The 27,881-nt window shown below is 43.0% G+C and overlaps 1 protein-coding gene across 1 annotated transcript in view; it reads right to left on the reverse strand.

Annotated features, from left to right (window-relative positions):
* Window positions 1-27,881, reverse strand: part of TULP4 (TUB like protein 4) — a 175,730-nt gene that overhangs the window by 139,546 nt on the left and 8,303 nt on the right. The window lies entirely within an intron of this gene.

A 27,881-nucleotide genomic window follows, 5' to 3' on the forward strand; every position in this document is an offset into this window, starting at 1 on the left:
TGCTCAGAGCCTGTGAGATACTATTCTTCTAATCTTCCACATCTTCCAGCATTTAGTAAGCATATGAGCAACAAAATCTGCCAAATAAATATTCATTTCTTTCTTCCCCTTCTACCCGATTTTCTAGTTATTGCTGCCCACTCATACTTCTGTAACACAACCCAATTCTTCACAAATGCAATACCCCAGCTGCTGCTGTTGCATGCCGACGATATTCTTTTGAATTTAATCTTCCACATCGCTCAGAAAGACAGCTACCAACCTGGAAACCCGAAGGTACATGACATATAAGAATACATCCTCCTGGGCGGACACCGGTACTCTCATGAGACCGCACACCCAGAAGCAGGTGAGTTGAGGGTCTGTCAGCTCTTGGAGGTCTCTGCTTCCACTGGACCCCAGCAAACACTCCCGGAGGGACAGGAGGACACCGAGAATCAGAGCGGGACGACAGGAGCAGAGCTGGGCGGAAGCAGCCCCCAGGCACCTTGCATCAGTGCACAGTCTGTAACGCCTGTCACATACGGCTCCACAGCCTCACATGTGCGGAGCAGAACGTGGAGGGCAGGGGGACACACAACGACTTCAATTCCTTTAACAAAATCAAAACATCAGCTTTGACCCTTGGTCCAACACTGCCTAACAATCACCAAGTACCCCAGGCCAGGGGAAATGAACAAGCAAAGGCCAAAAGCGGAACGACACACCAAAAGGTAATCTGTAGGGCCCAAACCCACAGAGCAGCTCATCACGTTAATTAGACAAAAATGTCAATCTTTTGTGCCAAGGTCCATTTAACTGAGAAGAGGAAAAATATTCTGGGTTTTAAGACATTTAGTTCAAAAAAAAAAAAAAAGAAAGACAAGAAATTTAGCTTACAGGTTAGAGATATTATCTGCCTTTGATATACCTAGGAAGGAATAAAGCAATAATTACCTGTCTTCCTATGAAAAGCTACCTTACAACAAGATACCAGAGAGTCTGTACTGAAGAGAAACGTGCATACAACGAATGACCCTTGTTTACTGCATAAAAAGATCCCACAGCTTGGATTAGCACTTTCTTCTGGACCTGGCCCAACTTGTCTCCAACCTGTCTCCAAACCCAGCCCTCCCCAGGCCCCTACCCAACACCAGTTGCTTGTTTTCACATCCCCCCCAACCAGTGCCTGGGATGGCATGACTTGGTTTCCATTCTTCAGTGAGGGAGCAATCACCTGTCAACATCCAATTCAAATGTACTGCTTCTGGAGGGTTCTCTGACATCGTCAGAGATATCGAAGTTATCACAGTGCTTTTAGTCTTTCAGTACTCTGGAATTTCTCATGATTTGTAGATCACTGGCCTACAGATGTGTTACCTACCCGCAAGTAAGAGCCCTGTGAGTACAGAACCATTTCTCATTAAGTCTTTTTATACTCCATGCTAAGGAAATGACTAGCCTACAGAAGACACTTCTTTGACTTCAAGAACCAATAAATTCATTTGTTATCTCGTGTTACCCATAATGATACTGAGAAATGCTTCACCTTGAAGTTCTCCACAAACCAGGTGCTAACTGCCCAAGCAAGGCATGAATTCCCATAGTCAATTTTTCCCAACAGGACCAATTCAATTAACGTTCTCCCTCGCCCTCTCCCCCCCACCTCATAAAACACCACATACTACCAAGGACTGATGGGTTTATTTAAATAAAGAAAATACCTTAGCAGAGCGAGGGTAGAGCATTCTGACCTCCATAAAGAAAAAGCACACTTAAAAAACACACACACAGAATCACTTTTGCCTCTGAGTAGATTTTATACATCTGTATCATTACCTTAATTTAACCAAGTCTAGTTCAACAAAACTTTCTTGGGTCCCATCACTGCCCATCCCCCACACCCTCAGTATGGTTTTACAAAAAGGATGTTGAGAAACACATCTTTGGGTGGCATGGGAAGGGCTGAAAAGACTGAAAATCAGGGTCTTCTCTGCACTTGTAACGATAATAAAGACAACTAACATTAGTGTGGTGCTTTACACTTTTTGAAGTGTTTTGGTTAGGCCCTCTTGTTTCATGCCTAGGGCATGCCAGTGCTGTAGGCAGGACAGACTTAGTCGTAATCTAGCTTCCAGAAGTGAACACTAGGTGCAAAGGGTAAGTAATACAACACCTCATTTCTTAACTAAGTGGTGTACCTGGGACTTCAACCCCAAAGGGTCTTCAGAAACCCATGTATGTAGCCAAGGTCCTGAGTTTTACAAACAAACAAATCAGGAGGTCAGAGAGCCCAGTAAGCAGCAAAGAGGGACATGAAAGCTTTCTGCCTGGCTTAGCCCAACAATCCAGCAACTGGAAAACGTCAGACACGCAGGAATTCCTGGTAAAACGGCCTGATGCCGCGCTCACTGCAGGGCAGGGCCAGGCCTCAAACCAGAGAAACATTTTAGGTTCCAGGAGACATTTCCTTTTCTGGGCACAGGATCACAGCAAAAGGTGTAGCTCTCCTGGCCAGTAAAAACAACAGCAAAAACCACATCTTTCTCCACTAATCTGTTTGAATTGCTGGTGTCTGGGGTCCTATGCACTTACTGCGGTCACAGTTAATGTAGGATCCCAGATGTGCTTTATGTGCCAGTATGGATTCCTGGGAAAGACAACTGTTCTCAGGGTGGTCCTCAGACCAGCAGCAAAGATTTACATTTACATTTCAAATGCCTGTTAAAAGACAGACCACAAACAAATGACTCTGGCCTAATGGCTCAGATTTAAGGCCGACATAAGCCCTGTGCCCAGCTCCACTGGGCAACACCAACTGCTAACCCTTCCACGTGTTTTCATTACGAAAAGCGCATGCTCAGGGGAAGATGGGGGAAGGGGGTCAAAAGGTACAAACTTCCAGTCATCAGGAGGATGAGTTCTGGGGCTGCAACATACAGCACAGAAACATAGTTAATGCTTTACTGGGTAGCTGAAGGGAGCTAAGTTCTAGAAAGCTCTCACCACCAAAAAAACCCTGTAACTCTGTGAGGCAACAGATACGATCACTAACCTTATTGTGGGTACTAGTCATTTTGCAACATTCACGTGTACGAAATCATTCCATTCTACACCCTAAACTTACACAACTTATTTGTCAATTACATCTCAATAAAGCTGGGAATAAAAAAGAACACATATCCTCTTCGAGCAAAGGGCTCTAATTTCTAGCAGAACAAATCTTTACCGGGGGGAGTCACAAAGTCAATCACCAATACAACTCCTACCAATCTTACTTCCAGTGCGTGTGGGTCACAGATGGGAGGGCCAAAGGGCCCATGACGCCCACCCTCCTAGACAATGCTCTGTATTCCCTGGGAACAGGGGCTACGAATGGATAACCTTGTGGCATGTAAAGTAATGCTTCTTAGTAACCAGATTAAAGACAACGTTAATCTGATGACCTAACATTTTGTACGTTAGTGACAGCAACCTGCCTTTCTGAAATGCTGGGCACACTGAGAGACCAGAGCCTGCAGTCAGCACTGCCCTGTGGCTTCTGGTCTCAAGGCTTACCTACGCCCAGCTGTCCTTCATTCAGCCTTGGCCAGGCCCCCTTCCTGCTTCTGGGAGGCCATGTCAAGGCTTCACCATGTTCTGGAAGCCGCAGGTCGGCCCCGTCCCCCGCCTTCCATCCCCACACGGACTTCCTACTCGGGCATCACACCTGACACCTCTATCCGTCCGCTTTTAGAGAAATGGGAAATGGCTTTTCTCCTTGGGTCAAAGCCTGACCCACCAGTATCCTCAGAGGACGTGCCCACCAACCGCCTCGACCTAAAACCTGGCCTTTGCCACAAGAGCCTCTCAAGCTACCCCCCAAAAAAGATAAAAGGACCTTGAAGTTGTTAAGAATTAGACCCTGACTCCCCCAACCTCTCACCACTTCTCCAGGTCCATTCCTAGCCAAAGTTCCCAGCAAGGACGCCCGGCCTGCGCCTTCATTCGTCTCCCGCACCCTGTCAGCCTTCTCACTTCAACAGACAACTGTGGTGTCACTGAAAAGCAGTGACCTCTGAACTGCTAACTCTTACAGTCCCAACCTGACACCTTGGCGGCAAGCAGAACCTCAGCCCCCCCCACCCCCCCCGACGGAATTCTCTTTCTAGGATTTATGTCACTGTCCTCTGGTTCATCTCCACCCCTAACCACTAGCCTTGTCTCCAAAGGCTCCTCTTCCTTCCCGTGTCCTTCAAGGTTGGTTTCCCCGACCTCTTTCTCCGGCCCTCTTTTCCTCCTCATACTTGACAAGGATAATCTCACCAACCCCTGGAATTTCAACCACAACGTAAACCCTACTAACCTTACCCCAAAGTTTACTTACCTTTGGCCCAGACCTCCCTCTTGAACCCGAATTTTTAAAAATCAATTTTATTGAGGTATAACTTACATACAACAAAGTGCACACATTAAAGTGTGCCTTTCAACGAATTTTGAGCACAATCAAGATTCCATCACCCCAAATAGGTTATGCTAAGGCACCCCAAACCATGCTACCCACCAGACAAGCACTGGTCTGTTTTTGGACATTAGAAATTAGATTTGTCTCTTCTAGAGTTTCACTGAAATGGAATCACACACTTTGCATGGAGTAGTCTGTGTCTATCTCCCTCACTCAGTATGACGTTCCGGAGTCTCATCCGTGTTGCTGTGTGTATAAATTTGCCTGAACTTTAAACAGACACTGTATCTGATCCTCAAATGCAACTAACCAGTCCCAAAATGAAGTCTCCATCAGCGATCTCAGTCACATCTGTTCATAGATTTAGGAGTCCGAATTCTGAGTCCATCCTTGCTTACCATCCCCCTCACACCTGTCAGCAGTCCCACAATTTGACCTCCTCTGTCTCTTTCAAATTTGCCCTCTTTATTCCCAACACTACGGCCTGAGCAAACTTGTGCCAGGATTCCTGCAAAAGCCTGGAGCCCTGGCTCCCAGTCCCTCTTCTCTTTCAATTCAGAACCTACGCTACACACACAGCTTCAGTAAAAGCATTTTACAGAAATGCCTTCAGCTGCTGTCATGGGATAATGTTATCCCATAAATGGGAATAACATTATCCCTTCCTTGGTACACATGGCCCCACTTACTCCACAATATGCTCACCCTTGAACAAACGAGTCTCCTCACAAACTTCTATTTACCCTTCGAAACCACTTATAACCCAGTCACTCTGAACCGTCCCCTGAAGAATTCTGTCACATTCTCCTCACTGCTTCCAAAACACCTTGTACACACACCTCCAGCCAACTACGCTCTCACTGTATGGCAATTTTATTTATACCCGACAACAACCATTCTTTATTCGCATTTGCCACCAAATCGCACCACGAGTATTTGGGTGGTGTTGTGTTTTTTTTTAAGTGAAGATAGAGGAGAAAATGGACACTCGGCTGAGTCTGCCTATTACACACATTCCAAGTCTGTCCCAGAAGACGGACTTCTGTACTTGCTCATGGTGACACCGACCCGCAAATGCGCTAACACAGAATGGAAAAGGCTGGCCTAGTCACATGCTAGAATGTGCACTTCGCCGGCTCAGGAATGATATCATGCAGCTGGACGCTCTCCAAACGCCTCAGAGACAAACCAAAAGAAGTTAAAACACAGAAAAGTTACTCACACTTTTGCTTCTATCCTTACTAATTCACTCAATTCTTTCTGTCAACTAACCATTATTAAATACTCTTCTCCAAGAAGAAATGGGAATATTGGAGAAAATAAAAGACAGTAATCCTCTAGTAAAATCCCTAAGGTACAGTGGTTAAAACAGAACTGCGAGGGTTCCAGGGGTGCTCCGAAAACCAGCAGTGATGAAGAACCTCACCTTCAGGGCAAGGACGCGCCATCTCCGGGGTCCATGGGAAGATGCCCTGGAGATTCCGGAGCCAGTTGCACCAGCAACCACTGTGGCTACTTCCGAGAGGATACTGTTCTCTGACATTCTTAACAAGTGCCCACGTAAAACCACTTCAGAGCATCTCAAAGTCAAAGGCTTTATTTAAAAGAGTTTTATTGTTCAAGAATTCACATTATTCAATCTCCAGAAAAAACTAAATGTTTTAGTTTAGGGACTTTAAGAATGCTCTATTCTTGGGGCACCTGGGTGGCTCAGTTTGGTGATCCACAAACTCCTGGGTTTTAGCTCAGGCCCTGATCTCAGGGTCGTGAGCTCAAGCCCTGGGACAGGCTCCATGCCCATGGGAGAGCCTGCTTATGGATTCTCTCTCTCCCTCTGCCCCTCCCCCTGCTTGCTTGCTCTCTAAAATAAACAAGCAAATCTCAAAAAAAAAGGGAAAAAAAAAAAGAATGATCTATTCTCAGGGATCTAAAATAAAAACAGAAAATACTAATACCACTGTATCTGAACATGTCTTAACACACAATTGTCCTTCTATGTCTCTCAACCAAGAGCACTCCATAAAGAGATGTCTGGGGGCGCCTGGGTGGCTCAGTGGGTTGGGCCTCTGCCTTCGGCTCAGGTCATGGTCTCAGGGTCCTCGGATCGAGCCCTGAATCAGGCTCTCTGCTCAGCAGGGAGCTTGCTTCCCCCTCTCTCTCTGCCTGCCTCTCTGCCTACTTGTGATCTCTCTCTGTCAAATAAATAAATAAAATCTTAAAAAAAAAAAAAAGATGTCTGAACTAATTAGAGAAGCTGTAGCTCGAAGGTGGAAAGGTATTTTCATGTAGAGTAGAAAAGAGAACATGCTGTACATTTTACTAAGTACACAACTTTGGAAGTTACAAAGAATACTGAAATATACATATATACTAGATATGTTTACTGTCCTGTGGCTTCAAAATTTTAAGAAATTAATAGAGATCTATATGATCTGGAAGTGAAATTGTAAAGCAATCATATCTTCAATAAGCGTAGTTTGGGGGAATTAAAGTAGGATATAAGAAATCTATTTAAAGAAAATTATAAAGCCTTAATGACAGATAAAGAAAGACAAATGGAGAGAGACATTAGGAGTCTATCTGGGATACTAAATATAGCAACGGAGGCATGTGCCCAGTGAATATGCAGGTTTGAAGCATTATCAAACTCTCCGCGGACAACTATTGGCAAAGCCACAGTGGGTGCGGATGGGAGAAGCAGACAAATGACCGGAGCCGGGCAGTCTGGGAGGCAGATGGACCACACGCCACAGATCAACATCAATCCTGTGGGAGCATTTCTATCTGGCTCACCCTTATTTGGGGCCCAAATGTTTTTCAGAGCTAGAACCTGCTCTCTGCAGTCCTGGCTATCAGGAATTTAAAAAAGACAGTAAAATTTATCAGAAAAAAGTAAGTAGTCATAAATACCAAAGAATATTCTGAAAGGAAAAAAATCTTATTTGCCCTTCCCTGTCTTGTTTAAATGATAATAAGAATTTAGAACAGAGACATTTATGTATTTATTTTAACTATAAAATAAAGCTAAATGTGGTTGTTAGAGATACAAGGGTGTGGTTAAAGGTAAAATAGGTTGTTGATTTTTTTTTTAAGTACCCAATATTTAAATGGGTAGAGAAAACAATTTTAAATATAACATATAAAAATTTGCTATATCCCCAAAGTTAATCAGTGTCTGTCTACACAAATGACCAAATATTATTTTTAAAATTTCAACCTAATTAATAAATGAAGAAATAAAAACTAAAACCATAATATACTACTTTAAGCCCCTTAATTAGCTGCAAAAAAAAAATTAAGACTCCATATGAGCTAGAACTACTAGACTCCAGAAGTCTTCAAAATACCTGGTGTTAGTCATTTTGCCAACCCTTCTGGAAATATACGACAAACATTTAAATTACTCAAGTTGGTAATCCTATTAAATCCCACTTTTGAGAATGGAGCTCTAAAACATAATCCCAAAGGAACTTATAAAAAGAGAGTAGCACTATTTACTCTTAGGAAAACCTGAAAATACTTTTTAAATGCCCTCAGTGAGTGAATGTTTAAATCAAGAATGGGATGGCTCTATGACAAGATGCTACTCAATCATGACACACTGAGCTTTAGCGACGCAGACAACCCTGATTTGCACAAGACAGCTAGTCTGTGAGTCCGCAGCACCACACTGGCTGGCTCTCGGTTATAAAAGGGAGCACTACCACCCAAGACTTCTTCCCAGGAAATGACACCAGTGTTTCTTCATCTCTTAAGAACACAACCCGTGGGGTGCCTGGGTGGCTCAGTGGGTTAAGCCTCTGCCTTCGGCTCAGGTCATGATCTCAGGGTCCTGGGAACAAGCCCTGCATCAGGCTCTCTGCTCAGCGGGAAGCCTGCTTCCCCCTCTCTCTCTGCCTGCCTCTCTGCCTACTTGTGATCTCTGTCAAATAAATAAATTAAATCTTTAAAAAAAAGAAAAAAGAACACAACCTGTGTAACCATTAAGTGTAAATGAAACAACACCATTTTAAGTTAATAGCAAGGCCTACTTTCACTGTTGCTAATGTGTATAAGCAGGGGGCTGGCCCTACTCCGCTCAGGAAGTCAAATTAAGTCTTGCTCAGCCTCTGCCTCAAGAACTCAAGAACAGACCTGACACAGAGCTGGAGAAGCAAAAATGCAACCACCACCACAAGAACCACTCACCTTGGTCCACAGGCTGAGCGAGGGATTGCAGCAGGCCATGACAGAGAACCAGCTTAACCAAGCACCTTCATTTTATTCTGGTTTTTCATTGAGGAGCCTAAGTGAGTGTGAGCATGTGTGGCTCGGTACCACACAACTCAGGACCATCTGATGTACGTGAAAATACAAGTACAAAATACCAAAGGACAGGTGCATACCCACTCAAGCTCTAAAAAAGCATACACAAACACGGAGAAAGACCCTAACATAAAATCATGCATGTAGTCAGCATTTGGGATTTATGACATTATATACATAAATAATAAAAAATAAACAGGTTATTTATGACACTATTAAGTGACCCAATCGTTAGAAGCGTCTCAGCAAGGGAAGGGACTCTAAGTACACTGTATAAAACATAAATGTTCACATGACACAGTAAATCAAGAAAGAAATCCAACTAGGAGAGTTTGCATTTGATACCAATTTAGAAAACCCTTCTAGATTTTTAATCTCAGAGGTAATGGAATCCAAATGGGATTTCAAGGAACAAAATCTAATTGTGATAGGCAAGAGAGCTGGAGAAGGGTAACTTGTGGCTTGGTCAGGGAAAGCCCCTTGGAGGAATCAACCTTAAATAACAGGGCATCTAAGTGAGAAAAGGCACCAACTGGGCAGAAGAGCTGTGAAACTTGGGCCTTGCCCATCAGAGCATAGAAGGTGGTCAGTGCACAAACTGCACTTCAGGGGGGCCAGGAGGAAGTCAGAGGAAAGGGCAGGTCAGGAGCTACCTGAGTCAGAGAGGTAAGGGATATCCAAATGCTTAGAAATGATATTCTGGCCACAGTGCGGACTAAAGGAAAGTCTAGAGAACCAGATGACCAGCTAGATGACCAGTGCAGTAATCCAAACCAAAGATCATGGCGGCTCAACCAGGCTTAGCAACAGAATGGGAAGAAATGATTAGACTAAGAATGTATACATGTATTTTCTATATCAATATTTATAATTATGTACATGTATACATATATATGTGTGTGCATATATGTAAGTATATATACACATATATGTTTATGGACCATACATCACTTTTTAAATAAGAAAGTTCTTGGGGTGCCTGGGTGGCTCAGTCAGGTAAGTGTCCGACCCTTGGTTTTAGCTTTGGTCATGATCTCAGGGTCGTGGGATCAAGCCCTGAGTTGGGGAGGGGGGTCTGCACTCAGCAGGGAGTCTGCTTGAGATTCTCTCTCTGCCCCCCACACCCCACTGTGCTCTCTCTCCCTCTCTCAAGTAAATAAATATATATATAAATAAATATATCCAAAAAAGTTCTCATGTATATGAAATATGGAGAGTTCCACTTTTCAAGTAATTATCATGCAATAACATTTAATGAACGAAAAAACTCAAAATAACCCTGCTATAATGGTGAAGACGGCACTCTGGAACACTGTAATGCCTTAGGATCACATTATTCATGCCAATTACCCTTGCAGTGTAGGACTGTAAGGCTTCCAATCTATCGAAAGCTACATAACCATATTTTACTGTAATGGTTTATTTTAGGGGAAAAGTGCAACAAAAAATTATTTGCTAGGAAAAAAAAACCTACCTAACATTTCCATTATGGGATTTTATAACCGAACTTTATCTAGCAGTTTGCTACAGATGTGATCGCACTTTATATCCAAGTTTTGAAAAAAAATATGCACATACATTAAAGTGCAATGCCAAATTAGCTGGTAGCAAAGATCAAAGAATTATGGAATCATAATTATTCCTGTCATAAAGTAAGGCTAGAAATGTAAGCTTATTTGTATTTTAGAAAGAAAGGAAAGGAGTGGCTCAAGGGGTTTTGTTCCAGCCAAAGCTGAAAGTCTAGACCAGTCTTAAATCATTAAAGTAAATACTTTGCCTAAGTGAGTCTTTAAAATTGAAAATACTGGACCTTTTAGCACTAAAAAGAAGCCCACATAGATCCTTTTTATATCTGATAAGCTAGGCAGAGTGATAGGAATAGTATATATACTTCATTTTATTAGTATTTTCATTTTAAGTGAAACTATTTGTCCTGTCAGATTAAAACAAAATAAAACAAAAAGGCAGTGAAGAGCCTTTAGTCTTTTCATCACGGCCCCCTCCCAGCATTAACTTGTGTTTTGTTTGGTTAGAAACACAAAAAAAGTAAAAGCATACCCACGGTGACTCAACCAGCCAAAGTCTGGAGAAGCTAAATCACAACATTGTTTTGGACTCAGTTTCAACCAGCATGAGCTCTGTTCTCACTTAGCCCTTTGATAGGAATTGGAGCAACACTTTGTAGACAAAGCACAAAGCCCAGACTTGCTCACAAGCAGTTCCAAGTTAAGCATACCCAAGGAGCACAATTTGTGCACAACTCCTACCCCACCCGGAGTCTACTAACTGTGAGCCTTGGCCAACCTCAACATGCCACCGCCCTGAAACCCCATTTTCCTCTGCCGCAATGGGTCTGCTTTCCCTCACCCCCTGGGGCCGGTCCTGGTGGGGCAGCCCTGGCGGGGGGTGGGGGGAGCAGCACTTCCCAGGTTCCACAGATCCACACAGCAAACCACTATTCCTTTTTTTTTTTTTTTTTAAGATTTTTATTTATTTATTTGACAGACAGAGATCACAAGCAGGCAGAAAGGCAGGCAGAGAGAGAAGGAGGGGAAGCAGGCTCCCTGCTGAGGAGAGAGCCCCATGTGGGGCTTGATCCCAAGACCCTGGGATCATGGCCTGCGCCGAAGGCAGAGGCTTTAACCCACAGAGCCACCCAGGCGCCCCAGCAAACCACTATTCTGCTGATTATAAGTGTGAAGCAGTATGCCCGAATTTAAAGGTTTGGGCCCGAGGCACACTGTTCATTTTAATCTCTCTGTCCTACAGAAAGCCTAGGAGTTATCTGTTGAGCAGCTTCTCGGGGTCAAACACTATTCCAGATATCTTCTGTAGGAAGTAAATACGCATTATCCCATTTGGTCCTCATGATAGCCCTACAGGATTTTATAATCCTTGCTTCATAGCTAAGACACCGTGTTGAAGACGATGCAATCACTAAGTAGTAAAACCCGGAACTGTTGCAAGATCCATCTAACTCCAAATCCTGTGTCCTTCATACGACGGTGTCTGTCATCTACCCTTTTGAAAGATAGGTAATATGGGCAATGCACACATGGTCTTACACTTGCACTTGGAAGTGTCAAAAATCCCAAACACGTATTATAGAATGAGTTCTTCCGTTGTTCGAGGAAGCCAACATGCCCAGGATACCAGGTTAGCTGTGCACTTACCTCCCCAAATGACTGAGCCATACAGAGACACTGTCCCTCCACAGACGACCCAGGCTACATAAACGAAACACTAGTTTTCAGGATTTGGGTCTAAAGTGTGTGCAAATGAACAACAAAGTTCAGATGCTACTCATGTTGATAAATAATACACACTTATGTAAATAAACTTTTTAAGTGCAGCAGTTTAAGCAGACTTTGCAAAGAGGGACAGCCTTAAAATTCATTAATTCTTCAGTCTTACTTCCTCCGTGCCATTTCCAGCAGCTCAGCAGTCCTTCAAAGGCTCTAACTCAAACAGCATAAACCAGATGATGTGCACGTCCCCAAACATCGCAGAAGGCAAAGGGTTTTCTGTGCAGCGAGCGGTCCAAGCAACGAGCGGCAAGCGGTTCAGCGGGCTGAAGTGGGAGGCAGGGCACTCTGAGAAAAGGCAGGACGAAATGGGAGTCCAGAAAACTGAACCATTTTTCCCTGGTGATGTCAGAGTGAAGGGAACTCCCCTCAGGAAGGTGAGAGGCAGGACTGCGACAGCACAGTCACAGAAAGCCCAGGGACAATGTGCTTGTGGTGAACGGTTCCAGGACCGAGTCCAGGCTCCTCTGTGGGACCACCTCTTCCTCTGACAGGGATAATCCCACCAGATTCATATGTGTGCGCTTGTGTGCCCCCTACCATGCCCTCACTACCCGCCCCAAGGCATGCATACACACAGGAGAGATGCACGCACAGCAGAAGGCAGTGGGGAAGGAAACTCACCTAGTGACTCAGGGACAAACTTAAGAAAATAGATCTAAATTACTAGGGACCTAATCAGTAAACACAATTTGTACTCAACAGTTACCAGTGGCCAAAAACTTAATGTGTACACTATGCTTGAGGTTTGCTAAGTCTAGTGGCTACATAAATCTAAAACAATTCTGATAAACTTTCCCCCAAAAAACACATTTTCACTGGTCACCAAATTACCAAGGTTAGTGTATGCTCCACTGTAAAATGACAGATCTCTATGTCTACTAGTGGCTATGCAGTTCCAACAGCGTTGACGGTCAACAATGTTGGAGGTCACCACCAAAGGACAAGCAGCTGTCCTCAAGGTCCCGGTCAGACTACACTCCTGCTTCTGGCCTCACAGTGAGCATCATTCATCACCCAGGAGCAGATCATCCTCAACTAAGCTCACTTGGCCACTGGATGAACGTTCCCTGAGCTCTGTAATCCCTCTGAGAACGGTTCTCACTGTTGAGCACGGAGAAGGCCCGACCAGAAGGGATTACATTCACATGAGAAGAGGGGTCCTCAGGGATTCCCAGGAGGGGAGACCGCAGACAAAGTGAGGCAAAGCTCCCACAGTCAAGAGCAAACTCTGTCACAGTCAAGGCCTATCTCAAAACCATGCTGGAAATGTTCTGTGATCACCCTTTCACCTTCAAACTCCCTTCTTCCATGTCTGGTCCCTCCGTGGTCCTGGCTCTGCCTCGTGGCAGTGATTCAAGTCCCAAAGCAAACCTCACCTTGCAGCCCACTGGCCGGCTCCCCCACAGAAAGTACAACAGAAGGCGGTGTAGAAGGCTCCACAGGACCCGGAGCTCGTCATCACTGCCTTGGGGCAGTCACAGGTCAGCAGCTCTCCCGCAGCACTGACCTGGACCAGAGAGAGCTCACAGGCACAGAGTCAACAGGCTTGCTGCCCCCAAATGTCCAAAACAAGGTTAATTTCCATGGGCCTTCACCACATTATGTTTCCTTGAAGCATGTAATCTTAAGTGTCCATTTCTCATGTTGTTACTCTTCATACTTTTCAGCTAGGTTTGTACTGAAATCTCCTGCCAGGTGCTCCTGCAGCAGCCTGCATTTTCTCCATCATGACGGTGCCGCCGCGGCCACCACGGCCACCACTGCCACCACCATAGAGGCTGGAAGGCAGACACTGGCTACTGCTGACTCCATTCACTCTCTGCTCCTAGGGTAGAGCCTTGATCTTCCCCTACGACCACCATGCCCTGTTTTCAGTCTAATAAAGGGATGACTCCATCCACCCCTGGCTCAGGCTTGGCCCATCAGAGCACTGTCTCCCTTTGCCCACAATGTCTGGTTCAGGTTTAGGCCTATGACCAGCTCCACATAATCAGAGTCAAGCCCAGCACTTTTACTGGGGAAGAGCAGTCTCTCTTTTTCAATGCAGTGAGAACTCGGAGACTGTTAGCCTGAGGAATGAGCCTGTCTGTGAAGCCAACACTGACAGAAACAGAGATGGAGAGACACTAGGTCCCAAGGGCCCCAGCCATGACTCAAATCTGATATCCCTTGAGGGTTCTTAGTTTCACAAGCCAAACACATTTCTTTTACTAAATGCTCAAATCAGTATGAGTGCGTTTTCTGTACTTGCAACCAAATACAGCATAATTAATTAAAATCTGTATTCATCTTATTTATCCCTATAATCACAGCACTTGGGGCACATAGGTGACTCAGTCAGTTAAGCATCTGCCTTTGGCTCAGGTCATGATCTCAGGGTCCTGGGATTGAGTCCCACATTAGGCTCCTTGCTCCGCGGGGAGCTTGCTTCTCCTTCTGCCTGTTGCTCCCCCTGCTTGTGCTCGCTCTCTCTCTGACAAATAAATAAATAAAATCTTTCAAAACAAACAATCAAGCAAAAACCCACAGCTTTTGGCATGGTAGCTAGCACAAAGAAGAGGCTTAGTGTTTTTCAAATGAGTTGAATGAAAACTTAAGTCAAATATTTGAGATATTTTTATTTTTTTAAACATCAACAGTAAAACAATTGCCACAATTCAACATCACTAAGGAAAAATTATGAGGGGGCGCCTGGGTGGCTCAGCCATTAAGCGTCTTTGGCTCAGGTCATGATCCCAGGGTCCTGGGATTGAGCCCCACATCAGGCTCCCTGCTCAGAAAGGAAGCCTGCTTCTCCCTCTCCGACTTCCCCTGCTTCTGTTCGCTCTCTTGCTGTCTCTCTCTCTGTCAAATAAATAAATAAAATCTTTAAAATATATATATCAGAAGCTGACTTTCCAGGTATAAATCTATTCTAGAAAAGCAGCTTTCCATTTATAGACGTTATGGTAAATCCACAGAACTTCAGTAAATTTCACACTACATGAAAGTCTTGGCCTTTCCTTCTACATTAAGCTAAATCTATGACAATCATTGGCTGTTATGTGGCAACATGAATTATTTTATACTTTTGATCATTAAAAAACGGGATGTGGGCTACTTCAAGAGAACATCTGGCTCTGGGTCACATCTTTGAAAATTTAATTGGCTCTTTTTCCACATAAGAAAAATAAGATAGCTGCTCAACAGCAGGGCCAAATGTTCCTAATAAATGTCATCCCAACTGAGAATGGATTCTCTTTTAATAATTAAATTATCCATTTTTCAGACATGAAGGAAATCCCATTATACAAATGAAACAGCAGAACATAAAGTTCTGTTGGGGGAGGGGAGGTTTGAGGGTTTTAATATGAATTCATTACCGTATTTTGAATTGTTTTTCAAGTTGCCTGAATGGGTCTGTAAGGATCAAGCTACACTTTCACCTCATTCTTTCTGCAACAATGCATTTTCATGACCTCTGGCCATACTTATACAATTCAGGGCCATGAAACAAAGTCAAGTCACTGGTCTATATGGTAATAAACCTGAGTCATTAAGGCCTACCTCAATGTCACTAAGCCCCTAGAATTGATTTTCCCTTCTAGAACTAAGCCACACTAAGAAGAAATACACTACTTACCATTTATTTTAAGGTGCCAAAGGCAACTCCCAGCTCCCATGGAACTTACACACACACAAATGACAAAATATCAAGTACCAATCAACTTATCTGAACACTGTTCTTAAGACTAAGAATTTTCAGAATAATGTGAATATTTGGTTTATAAAAGAAGAGGGGGTGGCAAAAGACTCAAGTACTTAGCAGTTGGGGAATAGAACAATTAAATGTGTTAAAAGTAGGAAATAAAAGAAACTCGAAGAATTTGGAACCTTGGAGCTAGACAAGTTCTTAAAGACTGCATGATTTTTAAAGACAAACAAAATTAAAGGTCAGAAAGTAGCTGGCCCATGGTCACGAATGCAAAGACTATCAGAACTGGACCAGAACCCCAGGCTCCTTCCTGCTTATTCAGGTCCATCATCACATGGGGAGTTTCAAAGAGACGACAATAGCTCAGTGTCAAGTGACTGCTCCCAGGCACCATCTTCATTTCTCACTGTGTGAAAATGATTCACCACATTATTTTCAATTACTCAGTAAGAAAAGGGAACTTGCTCCCTCCCAGCCTCTGGACTGCCGTGAGCTCATTAGCAGAGGGGGCCTTTCACATAAGTCTCTACAGAGAAAGGAGGTGAGGACCTATTGCTTAGTACCCGCCTGTCCCAATCAGCATCCCAAGTCTCACTCTCCTCCGTGAGGGTCACAGGGAACAAGCTAAGAAATATCATGGCCTATAAAACCTCTCTCCAGATAACTGCAGCCCTGAGGTCAGACAGACAGAGCTCTAAGATGTTGATGAGACTAAGCAAAATGCTCCATCGAATTGGGGAGAAACCACCTGAAACGAAGGACCAATAAACAGACAAGAATCTCAGGAAGAGTGGCCTGGTCTTAAGGATAACTCAAAATAAACAAATCAAACAGAGTAATCAATTATATTATCACCGCGCCTGGGTGGCTCAGTCAGTTCAGCGTCTGTCTTCAGATCTTGGGACGGAAGCCCGCATGGAGCTCCCTGCTCAGCAGGAGGTCTGTTTCTCCCTCTCCCCTACTTGTGCTCTCTCTCTCTCCCAAATAAATAAATAAAATCTTTTAAAAAATAAAACAAACCATATTCTCAATACTATGACTGACTAAAATTCAAGCTTTACCTGGAGGGTGACCTCTCTGCTCTTTAGATTATCCATTCGCATGAATTTAAAAGCAAACTGCCTGGCAGGTCTAACTGTGCTTAATTACCATTGGTCCTATTATAAGAAAGCCAGGCATGAGAGATTCTATAACAAGTACAAAGTATACGTTGCTTTTCTTACTAGCAATAGTCTGTTATGAGTCTTTTCCTGAACCTAAAGAAAATATGAGTAAATTCACCTATAACTGAGGTATAGAAAGGGGTTTTCTATTTATGACTTAAAATCCAGAAGCAATAAAAGACTGATAAATTTAACAAAATAAAAAGTTTTCAGAATTTCTGCAGGCCAAAAATAAATAAATAAATAAATAAATAATAGTAATAATAATAATAATAATAAAGTGGAAAGATAAATAAAAGAGAGAAAGCGTACATATCACAAATAAAAAACTAATGTCCCCAGCTAAGAGCTTTTAAAATTTGAAGACGGCAAAGTGATTAAAAATCCTGTAGAAAGATAGACAAAAGGATGTGACTACACAACTCATAAGATAACAAAAATGGCCCTTAAGTATTTGAAAACATGTTCAAGTGCACTTGTAATAAAAGAGAGTCAAATAAGAACTATACTGAGGTGCCATTTCTTATCTAGCAGATTGGCAAAAGCTTAAAAGCTTGATAATACACTCTGTTGGTGAAGCTGTGGGAGAAAAGGTATTTTCATACATTGCTGGTAGGAATGCAAAATAGTTGTACCATTACAGAAGGGAGTTTGGCAATATATAACAAAACCACATATGCTTTCACATTTGACTCAGCAATCCTACATCTAAGAACTTACCCCGAAGACACATCTCCAATAATATGAAAATACATATGCACAAGTGATTCACTGCAGCATTATTTATAATTACAAACTACAGGAAATTCCCTACATACTCGAACTTGGAGGCTGCTGAATTGATCCTGGCACATACACATAGCAGAGCACCGTGGGCTGAAAGGGGCTGTGGGCGATCTGCACGAGTGGACATGAAGTCACCTCCAGATGTTAAGTGGAAAAGCAAAGTGTAAAAAAGCATTTGTATGTATATAACACACACACATACACACACATCCCTAAAACTAATACAATGTTATATGTCAAATTATATCTCAATAAAACAGGCAAAACACACACATATATATGTATGTGTGTGTATATATATATATGTGTGTGTGTGTGTATACACACACACACATATATATAAAAAATGCTCTTGTCAACCAAAGAAGAGGAAGGAAGAAAACATTTAAATCATAGAGACACTAACTTTTATAGAAGGCAAACAAATATCATAAGGTAACAAGAGAATTTATCAGGTGGGTGGAAAGGGTAGAAGAGATAAGGGAAGGAATGTCAGTTCTCCAAGAATACCTCTTTGTGTGTTTTTTTAGTTTTCAAAGGATGTTAATGTTCTACATATGCAAAACAAAATAAAATCAACAAGAACGGATAGAGGGGAAAATCCAAAAAATGAAAACGAAACTGAAACAAATAAACCCAACTGTGTTTCAGATGAATTACTTAACTAAACTGAAGAAAAAGTAGAGGGGAACTAATCCAAGTCATTTAAGAACATCAGTAGTTACCTAGTTGTCCCTAGTGTGGGGGGAGGTGGCGTGCAGGGACACCCTGCCAGCAGACCCTGAGCTCTTCTCTCTTAGCTCAGTGGCCATAACATAATACCATGGACTGAATGGCCTAAACAACCAAAATTTTCTCTCTCACAATTCTAGATGCTGAAAATACAGGGTTCAAAGTGACCGACAAAGTAGGTTTCATAACAAGGCATCTTCTGTGGCTTGTAGATGGCCAGCATCCCACTGTGTGTTCACCTGACCTCTTCTTTGCACACTAAAGGGCGAGCAAGCTCTCTGGTGTCTCGTCTTACAAGGGAGCGAATTCCATCACAGGAGCCTCACTCCATGGCCTCCTCTAACCCAAACCACCTCCCTAAGGCTCCATCTCCAAATACTATCCCATTGGCAGTCTGGGCTTCAAAATATGAATCTTGGGGAGACACAAACATTCAGTCCATAACATCTTTTTATGTAGGTGTGTTTCTGTATTAGGATGGGTGAAGAGACCCTAAGACTATTTCAGATGTACTATGAGATTGCACAAACTATGGAAGGAAAAATACAAATTTGAAAGGAAGGAAGCCATGGGGGTAGTATGGAATTGGAAATATCGGCGTAAACTCAGGACTCCTAAATACACACATGTGCTATACGTGTGTGTGTCAGTTTATCACCTCTCAGCTCCAAATACACCTTTCCATGTCTGCACTGGTAAGACAATGGAATTCTCTTAAGCGTTTCTCCTTTAATGTGAGCGTGATGTTAAACTTTTTCAGTACAGGGCACTGGAGGGACACCATCGGGGAAAGAGAATTCCCCAGGGCCATGGAGGTGGGGGGATGCTGGGTGGGTGTGAGGAAATCCAACAGAAACTGCCACAGCCACTGGCTCAGAACAGTCTCTCTTGTGACCCCCTGGCCTTTGGCTAGTGACATTTCTGCAGTTCCCTCACCACAGAAACCAGAGCCCCTGCCACCTGTTTTCTCAGCTGTCCATGGCCTGGAAGGCTGCACACGAGTGGTCACTCCTTCTGTGAGCCCCATTCCTCCAAGCCCTCATGTGGCCCATTCACTCTGAGAACCTTCTACCCCCAGACTTCCCCTGCATCCCACACCACCAGCTGGTGATCACTCACTCCTCTGACTGCTCTCCGAAGCGCTGTTTACTGCTCGCCTTCAGACCGCTCCAGTCTCGCTCAGCCAACAAACTTCTCTGCTATCTGCTGGGATGAACCACACCTTTGCCAGAGAGATCTGAACCCCCTTCCAAGCGTGTCTTTCCTTGGGTCCTCACCCCCAGTCATAGGGTCCCATATAGTTTCTTTGTATCTACTGTAATGCTTTTATCAGTTAATAATTTCTCTGTTAAACTTTCCCTGTTTAACCTACAACGGGGTTTCTGTCTCCTAACTGACCCAGACCTCCACGGTACATATATTCGCAGATAAATATCCACTGAGAGCCCAGTGGCAAGGAACACCCAGAAGCAATGGTCACATCTAGAGGCCAGATCTTGGTTTCTAATACCACCATATCCCTCCATACCCCGACAAAAGCAGAATTTCTCCTCAGAGAAATTATATATGAGATGAGGCTGGGACATCTTGCTATGTCCCAAAGAGGCACCCCCGATGGCTGGAGTGTATTGAAAGAACACATCAGCCTGACAGAGCTTCCACTGACCAAATCTGAAACAATCTGAGCAAACTGGGTATAATTAAGGTAGTAAGTCTTGAAAAAAAAGAAAAAACAAGTTCAGAAAACTGAGATCAAGAGAAATCCATGAGTTCCCACAGGCGACAGACAGGTGGGTGGATGGACGGATGAACGGGGAAGAACAAGGAGCTCTTGCTTCCACAGAATATCCATATATGCAGGGAGGACTGGAGATTAAAATCAGCGTTTTGCAACCATCACAGTAAAGACTGGTTCAAGCAAGAATCAATGGATGATCAATCCACATAGGAACAGGAAATGTGCGTTGTTTTAAAGTATCCTCCCACTGCCTGCTTGTAAATGCAAGGGGAAAACACATTAACTACACAGCAAGAACACTGGATCAAAATTAACATCAGCAACGAGGAGCAGACAGATGCTGTGTGCCTCCACACGTGATACCTTAAGACCCAACATCCAACATAACTCATGGAGGACTCAGCTGGGGATGATTCACCTGAATTTAATAATTATAAAAATCAGACACACTCCAAATGCAGAACATTCTATTAAAGAGGGGGAGGAGTATTCTTTCAAAATGCCGATGTCATAAAAGATGAAAAACAAAACCAAAACCCTAAAGAACTGTCCCAAAGTAAAGGGGCTTACAGATACATAGTAACTAAATGCAATGTGTGACCCTAACCTAGATCCTGTACTAGAGAAAAAAGTTCACAAAAGCGGAATATGGACAATAATATATTAGAGTACTTACCCTACAACCCAGCAATTGCACTACTGAGTATTTACCCTAAGGATACAAACGTAGTGATCCGAAGGGGCCCATGCACCCGAATGTTTATAGCAGCAATGCCTGCAATAGCCAAACTATGGAAAGAGTCTAGATCTCTATCAACAGATGAATGGATAAAGAACATGTGGTATATATCTACAATGGAATACTATGCAGCCATCAAAAGAAATGAAATCTTGCCATTTGCGACAATGTGGAGGGAACTAGAGGGCATTATGCTTAGTGAAATAAGTCAATCGGAGAAAGACAATTATCATATGATCTCCCTGATATGAGGAAGTGGAGATGCAACGTGGGAGGCTTGGGGGGTAGGAAAAGAATAAATGAAACAAGATGGGATCGGGAGGGAGACAAACCATGAGAGACTCTTAATCTCACAAAACAAACTGAGGGCTCCTGGGGGGTGGGGGGGTAGGGAAACGGTCGGGGGGGTTATGGACATTGGGGAGGGTATATGCTATGCAGAGTGCTGTGAAGTGTGTAAACCTGGCGATTCACAGACCTGTACCCCTGGGGCTAATAATACATTATATGTTAATAAAAAATTTTAAAAATTAAAAAAATATATATATATTGGAGTACTAAATTAATGCTGTATTTGCTGAAGTTGGTAACTGTACTATAGTGGTTATGTGACAGAATGTCCTTATTCTTAGGAAATATACACTGAAATACTTCAGGATAAAAGATCAAGATAAATATTCTCAAATGATTTGGGAGGGGGACACACACACACACACACATGGGGCATGGGAGGGAGGGCTCAAGAGAAGGAGGGAGCACATAAGAGAAATGAGTGCAGGTTAACAAGAGGTGATTTTGAGTAAAGACTCAGTGTTCTTTTTACTTCCTGGCCACTTTGGTATTAGTTTGAAATTATTTCCCAATAAAAACATTTTAAAAATGCCTTTCATCCAAGGTTCTAAGACATACATTAAAAATCTCTCTGGAGTAGGCATGCAGCTCTGCCACAATACTCAAAACAGTGTTGTCCAAAACTACATTGTCCAAACGAGCCACAGATGGCAACTGAGCACGTGAGATATGGCTAATTCGAATCGATATAGACCAGATTTCAAAGGTTTAATATGAAAAAAAGAACATAATAGTTTTTACATCGATTACAAGTTGAAATATTTTAGATATATTGAGTTATATAAGCATTAATATTAATTTCATTTGTTACTTTTTATTTTAATGTAGCTACTAAAAACTTTAAAATTATATATGAGGCTCATATCATGTTTCTGTCGCACAATGCTGATCTAAAATACAGTAATTTTTTTTTTAAGATTTTATTTTATTTATTTGTCAGAGAGAGAGAGAGAGCACGCGAGAGAGCAAGCACAGGCAGACAGAGTGGCAGGCAGAGGCAGAGGGCGAAGCAGGCTCCCCGCCGAGCAAGGAGCCCAATGTGGGACTCGATCCCAGGACGCTGGGATCATGACCTGAGCTGAAGGCAGCCGCTTAACCAACTGAGCCACCCAGGCGTCCCTTGTAATTTTTTTTTTTTAAGAGGTATTTTATCTCGGGCGCCTGGGTGTCTCAGTCAGCTAAGTGTCTGCCTTTGCCTCAGGTCATGATCTCGGGGTCCTGGGATCAAGCCCTGCACTGGGCTCCCTGCTCAGCGAGGAGTCTGCTTCTCCCTCCTTTTCTGCCCCTCCCCCCCTGCTCATGTGCACATGTGCTCTCTCAAATAAATAAATAAAATCTCTTTAAAAAATAAATAAAGAGGTATTCATCAATTAAACAAGTATGTAATTACTAGGGGAAAATGTCAATTGACATTACAGATCCTAACTACCTTAAAATAATTTCAATCTTGGAACTAAGGTAGATAATTAGGCTTTTTGAAGGCATAACTAAGGTTAAAGAAAATTTTAAGGCCCAGAACACAGGAAAAGAGCTCTTCAGTCGTATTGTTTAGGTAAGTCCCTAATTAGTCACAAATGCCATCTATAGCAAATTTCCTGAAGAGGGGAAAAATAAAATCTAAGATCATGAAAATATCAAGTAAATGGAGAGACAATAGCTGGTTTTTTACATTTTTGTTTTCAAACTCTGAGTAAAATGAATAAGATCAACTTCCCAAGCCCTCAACATTAACTTACAGCATCTTATCAACAAAGCCATTAAACATTTATTTCTTCTACAAAGGAGTTTATAAAATAGACCTTACAACCATGTTATTTCCAAGGTTATTTATTTTTTTATCTTAAGGCTCTGATTAACGACCATGTCCTTAAACTCTACAACCTAAGAAGTAAGGAAAGAGAAGAGCGCTAAGACAGACAAAATTGGCTTCTGTCTTGAGCACCGTTAGGGGGGTCACAAGCAGCAGAAGAGGTTAGAGGTGAGCTTGAACAGAAGGGTCACTCCAGGACAAAGGCAGGCCCCTGGGATGGAGACAATTTCCTCTGTATTTAGTAGACCAAATCTAAGTAGGCCAAGTGGAAAAACAACAAATGCCAGTAAAGATTCCATAAAACAGCAACAATGAGGAAGAGAAACCAAATGTAGGTTGCCAGAAGGTACAACAAAAACACCCAGCAGTGTAATCTTGGGCAAAACGCACAGGCATGTTTGTTTTGGAAGTTCAGAGTCAAGCATGTGGGCGGACCCAATTAGAAATACCCAACTGTGGCACAGTACAGATGCTCCCTTCTCGCTCCCTTCCCGCACCCTCCCAGGCCCGGCCAGACCATATCCCAGAGAGACGACTTTGCTCAACTTCGGCCACAAACCTCCTGTTAGAGCATGACACCCACTGCCCCGCGTGCTACGCACCCACTGCTGCATCATGCCTGCCGGGGGATTGACAGACGGCTCCCCGACACCTGAGGGCACGAGTCAGGTGCTGTGAACTCAGATGGAAGTAGGCGGGATGAATGAGCCCTGCTTAAAACAAAGTCAAGAATGCCTTACAGGTAACAAATAATCCTAAAATTTATATGGAACCAGAAAAGACCTCGAATAGCCAAAGGAATATTGAAAAAGAAAGCCAAAGTCGGTGGTATCACAATTCCAGACTTCAAGCTCTATTACAAAGCTGTCATCATCAAGACAGTATGGTACTGGCACAAAAACAGACATATAGACCAATGGAACAGAATAGAGAGCCCAGAAATAGACCCTCAACTCTATGGTCAACTAATCTTCGACAAAGCAGGAAAGAATATCCAATGGAAAAAAGACAGTCTCTTCAACAAATGGTGCTGGGAAAATTGGACAGCCACATGCAGAAAAATGAAATTGGACTATTTCCTTACACCACACACGAAAATAGACTCAAAGTGGATGAAGGACCTCAATGTGCGAAAGGAATCTATCAAAATCCTTGAGGAGAATGCAGGCAGCAACCTCTTTGACCTCCACCGCAGCAACTTCTTCCTAGGAACATCGCCAAAGGCGACAGAAGCAAGGGCAAAAATGAACTATTGGGATTTCATCAAGATCAAAAGCTTTTGCACAGCAAAGGAAACAGTTAACAAAACCAAAAGACAACTGACAGAATGGGAGAAGATATTTGCAAACGACATATCAGATAAAGGGCTCGTATCCAGAATCTATAAAGAGCTTATCAAACTCAATACCCAAAGAACAAATAATCCAGTCAAGAAATGGGCAGAGGACATGAACAGACATTTCTGCAAGGAAGACATCCAGATGGCCAACAGACACATGAAAAAATGCTCCACATCACTCGGCATCAGGGAAATACAAATCAAAACCACAATGAGATACCACCTCACACCAGTCAGAATGGCTAAAATTAACAAGTCAAGAAATGACAGATGCTGGCGAGGATGCGGAGAGAAGGGAACCCTCCTACACTGTTGGTGGGAATGCAAGCTGGTGCAACCACTCTGGAAAACAGTGTGGAGGTTCCTCAAAAAACTGAAAATAGAGCTACCCTACGACCCAGCAATTGCACTCCTGGGTATATATCCTAAAGATACAAACGTGGTGCTCCGAAGGGGCACGTGCACCCGAATGTTTATAGCAGCAATGTCCACAATAGCCAAACTGTGGAAAGCGCCTAGATGTCCATCAACAGATGAATGGATAAAGAAGATGTGGTATATATACACAATGGAATACTATGCAGCCATCAAAAGACATGAAATCTTGCCATTTGCGACGACGTGGATGGAACTAGAGGGTATCATGCTTAGCGAAATAAGTCAATCGGAGAAATATAACTATCATATGATCTCTTTGATATGAGGAAGTGGAGATGCAAGGTGGGGGGGTTTGGGGGGAGGTAGGAAAAGAAAAAATGAAAAGATGGGATTGGGAGGGAGACAAACCATAAAAGACTCAATCTCAAGAAACAGACTGAGGGTTGCGGGGGGGAAGGGGGATGGGAGAGGGTGGTGGGGAAATGGACATTGGGGAGGGTATGTGCTATGATGAGTGCTGTGAAATGTGTAAACCAGACGATTCACAGACCTGTACCCCTGGGGATAAAAATACATTATATGTTTATTAAAATAAAAAAAAAAAAAAAAAAAAAAAAAAAAGAATGCCTTACAGGTAAGGAAGCAATATACATGAGGTGACCAATGTCCCAGAATCCCAAACCTATAATAAAACTACTGGCACGAGCCCAGCCCCTCCTAGCAAGAACACCTCCAACCTGCTCCTAACCCCTCACCCGCCTCCCACCTCACATTCCACTCCCATATTTTGCAAACATGAGGCTACTCCTCAGCAGAGAAGCCACGGCTCCACTGTTTTAGCCTTGAAAGGAAATGCAGATGGGTACAATACCCAAGGATGACAGTGAGTCTAATAGTAATTAAGAAAGAACAAAGACTTATGAGCTCTTTCATGTATATCATCTGTGGATTCCAACTTCGGTCACCAGCACTGCAGGAGGCAGGTGTCATTGTCCTTTACAGATAATACAACCACAGCACAGAGGCAGTCGGGTCCAAGAACCCATGGGTTCACCTATTAATAAATCATGAACACAGATTCTATACTGGGAAAAATATTTATTTGCCCAGAACTTTCAGTAATAATCTCACTCACTCTCATTTTGACATGATGTAGCTTGAAGCTGCTTCCCTAGGAGGCTATTACCAAAAAAATTATTGCCTTGCGTCCACATTCCTCTCTCATTCTCTCTAGCAGAAATACACCCAAAAGACCATGTTTTCCTGTATTGAAGTTACTTGCAGACATGATTATTTATTTCTATTAGGAGAAAAAAAGTTTTAAACAAACTGCTAAGGGAAAAAAAATTAATGCCATCATTTCAGCAAAGTATAGCTTCTTAATAAAATAGACTTGTATTATATTCTGGCTTTTGTTTAGGGAAAAAAATCTATATTTAGTGCTTTTAAGAACCTTCAAAAATATCTTAACAGGAGATTTCTGATTTATGTCATCAAACTAAAGATGATCCTAATCCTTCTCCCAGAAATCACTTCACAGGAGTGCCTAGGTGGCTTAGTAGGTTAAGTGACCAGCTCTTGGTTTGGGCTCAGGTCATGATCTCCTAATGGGGAGATCAGGACAGCTCAGTGCGGAGTCTTCTTCCCCTCTGCCCCTGCCCCCATAGTGCACTTTCTTTCTCTTTCTCTCTTACCCTCTGTTGCTCATGAAAAAGAAAGAAAAAGAGAAAAAGAAAGAAAGAGATGAAAACAAACACGAAGGCCATATTCCACGACGCCCAGACCACAGCAGATGAAGACAGAAAATGGATAAGGAGTGGCAAGTGGAGTCCCAGAATAGCACAAGGCCAAACTGAGTGCCTCCAGAGAGATGCCAGCAGCGGAAAGCCTAGAAAGGTTCAGGTATGAGCCCAGGTGCCAGGAGAAAAGCCACACACGAGTCAGCACGGCACAGGCCAGCAGCGGATGCTCCTTCCCTCAGAGCACTCCTGATGGAAGCAGGCAGGCTTGTCCCTCACAGTGTCAGATGATGACAGCTCATTCTCCTGGCACCACAAACCAAAGACAGCAGCCTTGGGTCCTGGCACCGTGAAAATGGTACAGGGACTGAACCCTGGGTGATTTTCCAAGAGGTTAAGAGGATGAATCTATGGGGCTCCTGGTTCAGTCTCAACTCTGTCAATGAAAGAGATATGTCACCTTGGGCAAGCTGTTTAACCCCTCCCTCTGTACCTCAGTTTCCTCCGCTATAAAATATGATAATAACAGGTTCAAAATCGGAGAGCTGATGTCAATATTAAATGAGTTAAAGCTCTTAGAATGGCGTCTAACACACAACTGCACTAAGTGAATACCAGCTGCTTCACCTCTTCCTATCGCCTCCTCTTCCCCAGCGCACATGTGTGTGCGCGCGTGCGCACACACGCGCGCACACACACACACACACCCCTTAGCTCTCTAATGCTGGCAGCAAAAGTAAATTCACAGGCATGTAACTGCAAAGGCCTTATCTAGAGAAACTGAACAACCCCAGAGAAATACGCCTGGATGCTGACATTTGGCAGTCAGCAACGAAACTGTCGGTTCTCCCCCAGATTATTCCACAGTAAAATCCACCAGCTGAAACGCCCTCCCATGCACACATACACAGAGGTGCCAAACAGCTTTATGGTATATTACTTTTAAACATCATCGTGAAATTCCAGAATATCTACGATAAAGAGCAGTTGCAAAAACTTCCAGATTTTTTTTAACAGATCACATATAGAGGATTTAGAATAATAACAGTCAATTTATAAAGCCCCCATGATGTACCAGACACTGTTCTAAATGCTTTACCTACAGTTACTCACTTAATCCTTACAACAAATCTACACAAGAAAAGTACAATTTGTAAACCATTTCACAAATGAGAAGATTAACAGTACAGAGATGTTAAATAATATAAAGTTAGGATTTGGAGTCTAGCTTCAGGGTTTGAACTACTGAGCTTCTCAATAATAACTCTCCAAGTCTGAAGACTATGGAAAAATGCTGTCAAAATGTGGAAGGAACCAACCTAGAAATCTATACCTAGACAAACTATCAATCAACGGTGAAGGAAGAATTAAGACAT

Source organism: Martes martes (genome assembly GCF_963455335.1).
Source record: "Martes martes genome assembly, chromosome: 6".
Lineage (NCBI taxonomy): Eukaryota > Metazoa > Chordata > Mammalia > Carnivora > Mustelidae > Martes > Martes martes.